The following is a 6,876-nucleotide window of genomic DNA, read 5'->3' on the forward strand; positions in this document are numbered from 1 at the left end:
GGAACTTGCTCAGTGGGAGACATGTTTTTCTTAAATGTTCAACAGCTGCATGGAAGCTAGGCAGCAGAAAAAACACAGGGGCAGGCAAAGGATAAAAATAATAATACTGTATTACCCTCTCATCTTTTAAAGCTTTGGTTCCCTCAAATAAAGTGTAAGAAAATCTGGAAGTCCTGATGTGATGAGACCAAGGCACACTGGATGTGTGGCTTGCCAGAGGTCATGAAGGAGCCTGGACGAAGAACAACATGCATCGTTCAGCCATGTTTACAAAAATATCTAGCTCCACCAGAATTAGTAATTGGATGCCAGAATTCTAAAGTTTTTTTTCAGTACAGAACTAAAGAACACAGGGCTGAGAAAATGTGATGTGAAAACAAAAGAGGGACAATTTTATAAAGTCTTTAGACCGGTCAGCTCTAAGCAGTAAACTGGCAAAGTAAGAGGGTTTGCTGAGGAAAATGTCTGGAGAAAATTTCAGAACCAGAAAAGGAAGGAGGCTGTAGTAGTCAGCAGGTGACCACAAATCACTGAAGATCAGTGTTAACCAGAGTTTTCCATTTGGCCACTTGGCTTCCCATATGTCATTCGACATGTCACACAGACTGAGCTTGCACCCCTTTTTTGCCTCTGCCTCAGTGATAGTTTACAGCAGTGAGAGGGGCTGCTCAGAATAATTCAGAAGAAATATTTCCCTGGTTTACTTTCCCTGTGTGGGATGCCTCACTTGGCTAGAAATCAATCTTTGTGCATCTCACAACCAGGAAGGAAGGGGAAATGAAGAAAGAGAAGATAAAGAGAAAGCAAGGAGGAAAGAGAAGCAAAGAAGTCCGGAGTGACAGAAATCAAAAGAGACACAGGGATGATGGTTATGGACTCCAAAGACAGCAAAGGACAGGTAGGAAGAAGTGATCAAAATCAGTGAGACCAGGAAAGAGCAAGGAGGATGAGGCCAAAGGAAACAATTTTTTCAAAAATACAGTATTTGGTTAAAAACTGAATCCAAAATAGTCACAAGAGTTTTAACCTAAGCCGATATCATATCAATAAACACTTTCTGGACAAAATCAGGAGTTATTATTGCCTCACTAGTGTGCCTGTAGCCCTTTGCTGGGTCAGTGGGCTGACCCCTCTCTCTGCGCCTGCCCGTGTGTGGTGTTGGGGGGGGATAGAGATAATGCTGACGGAAATGAGTCCCTCTTTATCTGGCCTGGCTCTGGCTGCAAGACTAAACAAGCTGAAAATACTCCTTAAAGGTGATAGGTCTTCACAAAACACAATTAACAACTTCAAGATGCCCTTCCAGGAGCCAACAAGACAATTTGGAGCATGCAGGGTTGGTTTATCCTAAGAGGAGTCAGTCTCTCAAAACACGTCGAACTCAAAAGCAGGCATGTCTGTCAGACCATGGGGAGGAGCATCAGCTTGTGTTCCTCTGGCCCCATGGGGGAGTGGGTGCTGGCAAGAGCCAAGACTGGGAGGCAGAAGGGGGCTTTGTCCTTCGAGTGGTTCATATGTCTCAGAGAAATACTTCTTCTGCATAGAAGTGCTGCATGTTCCAGGCATGGCAGCAGCCCTCTGAGGAAAGCCAGACCAGGCACCAGCATGGTGCTGGTCTGTAGCTTGCTTCTCATTGAATTAGAAGTTGTAAAATCACCGCTGCAATTGTCAGTACTGGTTTTGAGTCTCATCCTGTGATGGCAGCATTAAAAAAAAAATAAATCTTGCCAGTAAAATGTGAACCCTCTTGCAAAACTTAAAAGCAGTCCTTTTGTATGATTCTCCTCCTTGTTTTTAGACCTGTCCTCAGATTTAAGTGGCATCATGTAGAAGCCCAGTAAATCCCTTTGGCCACTCTATCGAACTGCTGCATTAAGAGTATGAGCAGTTAACATGGACACTACATGATTACAAAAGTCCAGTGGACTTTACTAAAGTTTAGTGTCTAAAGGAATCAGTCCTGTACTGAATTTCTTCCCAGAAAAGCCGAGTGTGGGACTGGAACATTCCCAAAGGACACTTAGCTGCATTAGAGACATGGTCTGTGCCTTGCAGATGTTTCTTAGCAGGAGCTCTTCACAAATGGGTGCACACATGACATGGAAGCCCATCAGTGGGGCAGTGGGTCTCCTCAAGTCCATTCCCTGTGTGGGCAGAGCTGTCCCTGTCACCTGGGAAGGTCCCCTCTCCACCAGCACAGGGCCAAGTTGTCCTTCTAGCTGGAGTCTGGGAATTTAGTGCCTCCTTTATTCATTAGCAGTCTCTTCTCAGTGCTAAGGTTACCCAACCTATATTGAAATAAGTCATTATTAAAACTTGTAATTACTTTTCTCAGGTCTAAAGTGCTGGGTACACCAGAAAGTCAGAGATATTAAGTTGTGCTTTGTGTGGTTTGTTGTGGGGTTTTTTATACATCTTTTCAGTACTGAGCTGGGCCCCCACACAATGCTACAGGGGCTGAGCCCTGCATTTAAATGATATCTGTGAGCCTCAGTGTGGCTGCATGCCACCCATGGAGCTATAGACAGGGATCAGCTAGTGTGACAAAAATTACAGGTTAAAGCCAACTCCTCTGTCAGCTTGTGACTGTGAGGTCAGGAGTGATGAGAGCAGAGGCACTGTCTGCTTGGATCAGACTAAAGTCTCTTCATGTCCGCAGTGTGACATTGATGCTGTTCAATACCAGATTACTACAGGGGAAAGGATCTCTTAAAGAATGTTTATGAAATTGCTTTTGTTTCATAGGGTATGGTTTTGCTAAGCTCTGTTATGTAGTGGTTGACAGAATCACTAGGTTGCTTTTATTTTTTATCTCCCTTACTGTGTATTTTAAATCTGATTTCCAGAAACAATAAATATATTTGGAAACTACCCCAGATTGTGTCTTTGTGGTGTCTGGAAATAAACCTGGCAGTGGAAAAAGTGATAATATTTTCTAAGGTTTTAACCACCCTCCATCTAACACCTTTTTTTTTTTTTTTTTTTTTTTAAATTTTAATCTCTATTTCAGTGACCACTACATCTGATTAAACTACTTTGAACATTAATTTCAAGTCCATTATCATTACCCCAAAGCACTACCTGCCATACCCCAAAAGTAATGTGAAACAGGGGTATAAGAATTTTTTTTTCTGTCTGAACATCCACACTGCAGTATCAAACAGATATTCAGATTACTCCTCTGTCCCAAGGGGTTTTTCCCATTATTATCTGTTCCCTTTCAATCAGACAGGGTGTGTGCATCAGTCCCAAAGGCAACATAAAGCTGACCAGTGCCATATTTCTGCAGATTCCCCAAAAGGCACAGGCAAGAATTCTTTTCCCCTCTGAGGATCAGAAATGCTGCAGAAGTTAATTGACTTTATATGGATGCTGCAGGCTTCCCATCCATCAGCAATAGGAATATTTTTTCCAGGGATGGATGGTGGATGCAGAAGCAGAAATTCCCTGCAAGTAGGATAGTGCTGGCAAAAGGATTCCCCTCTCTCATGTTCCCATTCTCCCTCCATGGCAGAAGTACATACAGCATCAGTGGCCCTTTCAGTATATAAAGTATTCTCATATAAATGTGTTCATTCTCTGGCATTGTCCGTGTAAGGCTTTGAAGCATAACTTTTTAGTTCTGGGAATTTTTATATGGAGGAAGCAGTGCCCCTAGCTTTTTGACTATGAAAGCAACTGCTTTTTGACTATGAAAGAGAAGTTTGGTTACCTGATAACTTTGCAGACATAGTACTGCATAATACTGCATGAAAGAACAAATGCAAACCACGAACTCAAGAGATGCATACCATAGTTAACTGCACGTGGTGCTGGTTATGAGATGTTAGGTAACTATGGTGCCCTGTTGAACCATGGTCTTGCTTCAACCATGGAATCATAGGTGTGGAAAAAAATCATATAAAATCACCCACTTTGCCTCCCTGGCCCAAGGGAGGATCAGCTGGAACTGAGCTATTCTTGACCACGGCTCATCCATCCGGTTCTCAAAGACCTCCAGAGATGGAAACATTTCAGTTTCCTAAAATAATCTCTCTACACTCTGCAGTGGAGTCTGGAACTTGCACAGCACCCCATCCACTTCTGTGGGAGGCCAGGGATCTGTCCCAGACTCTGCAGGGAGCTTTAGAGAAAGAGAGTAAAAGGGTTTTCTGCTCTTGGACTGTGCTACAACACAGCACCACCACTCTTGTCTTGTTCATAACTTTCACTCTCCTCCTCCCACTGATGTCTTCTGCCAGACCTCCACAAGATGATGTATTGCTCCCCTTCAGCTTCCTGTCATGACTGTGATGTGAACTGAATTCCTGAGACCACATGCATGAGGAAAACACCTGCAATTCCCCTGCCCAGTGGCAAATAGAGGTCATGGACAGGAGCAGGGGAAGGGAATGGTGTTCAGAGAAGGATGGTTGGAGTGGTTTCACTGCATTTGCTGCCAGGGCAAATGGTCATGGAAGGGACTCGAACATTTCTCACTGGGTAACCAAGAGCGACTGGTCTTAATTGGAATATTCCAGAGGTATTGTTACTCTTCATCCAGTCTTCCTAAAAGCCCCTACACTTGTGTTTCATGGACTCCTTCCCCATGCATGTGTACAAGAATCAATCTGAGCCTCAGCCTTGATAAAACCACTTCAGATCCCTTTTACAAAGGATGCTAGTCTGTGTCATGAAGCACCCCATTGTTAAAAATACCTTAAATTAACTTTGATCATAGCAACACAAAATCATTGAGGTATTTCTGAGTACCCATATTTGCTATTTTTTCTCTTTCTATTGAACTTTTCATAACCTTAAAAAAGCAGAACTAACTTAGACACTTTTAGGAAAGTGAGAGAAAGTACTGCCCTCAAACCCTGCCTGTGGTGCTTTCTGGTGATGTTTTGTTCTGTAGGAGCATTTCACAGCAGAAATCTGATCCTCTGCATTGGTGTTTACAGTGGAAGAGCTGCCAGATCCATAAATACAGAGACTAATGAGCACAACTATGCTCAAAATGTTTCTTTGTGAATCACACATAATTTTCTTATCCAAACTCAGGGAACATCATGTTGCTAATGCAGTGTACAAGGTCACCTCAGATTGTGAAGTAAAACTTCTTTTCCCTTTGCTGGTTTTGTTTTCAATGCCATCATGTTCCAGGTCCAAACATTGTTCTACAATGTCTCTCTTGCTAGTTTTCCAGGTATCCTGGATGAGAGACATAGGGCTATCCCTGGCCAGAAACAAACGGGTTTCGTCAGAGATTATCAAAACAATAAAGATTTTTTTTTTTAATCCACAAAACTTTCTGCTTGAAATATTCCAAGATGGTTTGCATGCATCAGGCAGCTCTTCGAGTAACAGTTGCAGCATATCTAGAGGAGTTGCACAGGTGAGAGAAGCTAATGAATGGGTTAACATAAATGTTTATTTTTATATCCCTTCACTCTTCAACCACTGTGCTGTATGAGATGGAAATCAAGGTGGATTCAGCAAATGTTTTCTCAGTTTGCACCATTTTTCCAGTATGTCTAGACTCAATAGGAGTATCCATGGCTCTGTGCTTGAGCATATGAAGCAGATGAATAATTTAGTTGTTGGTTATTGAAACCTGATGCAGTAAAATGGTGAAAAACCAAACAGCTGAGTACTCTGTTTTTCATGGGACATCCTCAGTTACAGTGTGATGTCCCAGTGTAACATTCTGTGGTATCTATCCAGGGAGGAAATACTTTGGAGCATTTCATTAGATAAAAATATGCAGCCAAGAAGAATTCCAGCAAATGGTAATGCTCTGCTACAGATATGTAATATGAATAAAAGGCATTGTTCAGGAGGGTCTCTGCAAAAGCAATCTTAATCCTCTTGAATTTTCAAGCTCTTGATATCTATTCTTCCTGGTCATTATAAATGTAATAATTTTTCTTTTAAGTACTTCCAGTGTTGTGGAGTAGGATCTCTGGAGACAGTAGAGACGTAAAATAATGTGGGGTTACTACAGATGCTGTTAGTCTTCACTGCAAGGGATTAGTGCCTCTAAGAGCTCTGATTTTGTAATGCTGTCCATTTTTCAGAGAAAAAAACTTTTCATAAGCTCTGACCCAATTGTTACAGAAACCAAAGTGGAAAATTAAACTTTGAATGCACAGAATAAATATGGTTCTATGTAATTTTTACTGAGTGAACATTGGTTTCTGGAGATTTTCTTACAGGTTTTTATGTCTTGTAAAAACAAACATGGTAAGGGAGTGGCATGTAAAATATAATGCTAGTACAATTTTTTTTAAAAAAAACCCAAAGATTTATTTTTTCCTTTTTTTTTTTTTTTCCTTTCTTTCTTTTTTCTTTTTTGTTTAACTTAGTTCTATTTGTTTAGGTTTCAACAAGCTTTGTTGTGCTTGCAAATGCTCACACTGAAATACTCTGTTGGGGCAAGAGAGCCAGAATTGGCAAGGACTGCAAAAAGTTCAGCCACAAATAAAAATTAACCTGATGTCTGTTTACAGAATCTAGGCAAAATACAAAAAGTAAACGCAGAGTATTATGAAATAGCAATTAAACTGTCAGATTAATTCACTTTTAATAGTCCAATAACATAAAGTTTTTTAACTGAGTCTTTAATCTGGCATCTCCTCTGCTCAGGAATGTACTGCTGCAATCCAGAAATGCAGAAAAGCATTACGTGTGTCAATAGTTTAACCAAATCAGGGAAGATATTTGAAGAAATCTGAAATATTAATTACATGAGATCAATCTGATATTCCAGGCAAAGCATGATGAGTTTGTGAAGCTGGAAGTGTTAGGTCTCACATCTTGGTCTGAGAGAGCTACCTTTTGCACAAGCTTGAATATAATCACCTGTAGTTCACAAAAAATAAACTAGAAAAAAAT

The sequence above is a fragment of the Zosterops lateralis genome, assembly GCF_965231275.1.
Source record: "Zosterops lateralis genome assembly, chromosome: 3".
Lineage (NCBI taxonomy): Eukaryota > Metazoa > Chordata > Aves > Passeriformes > Zosteropidae > Zosterops > Zosterops lateralis.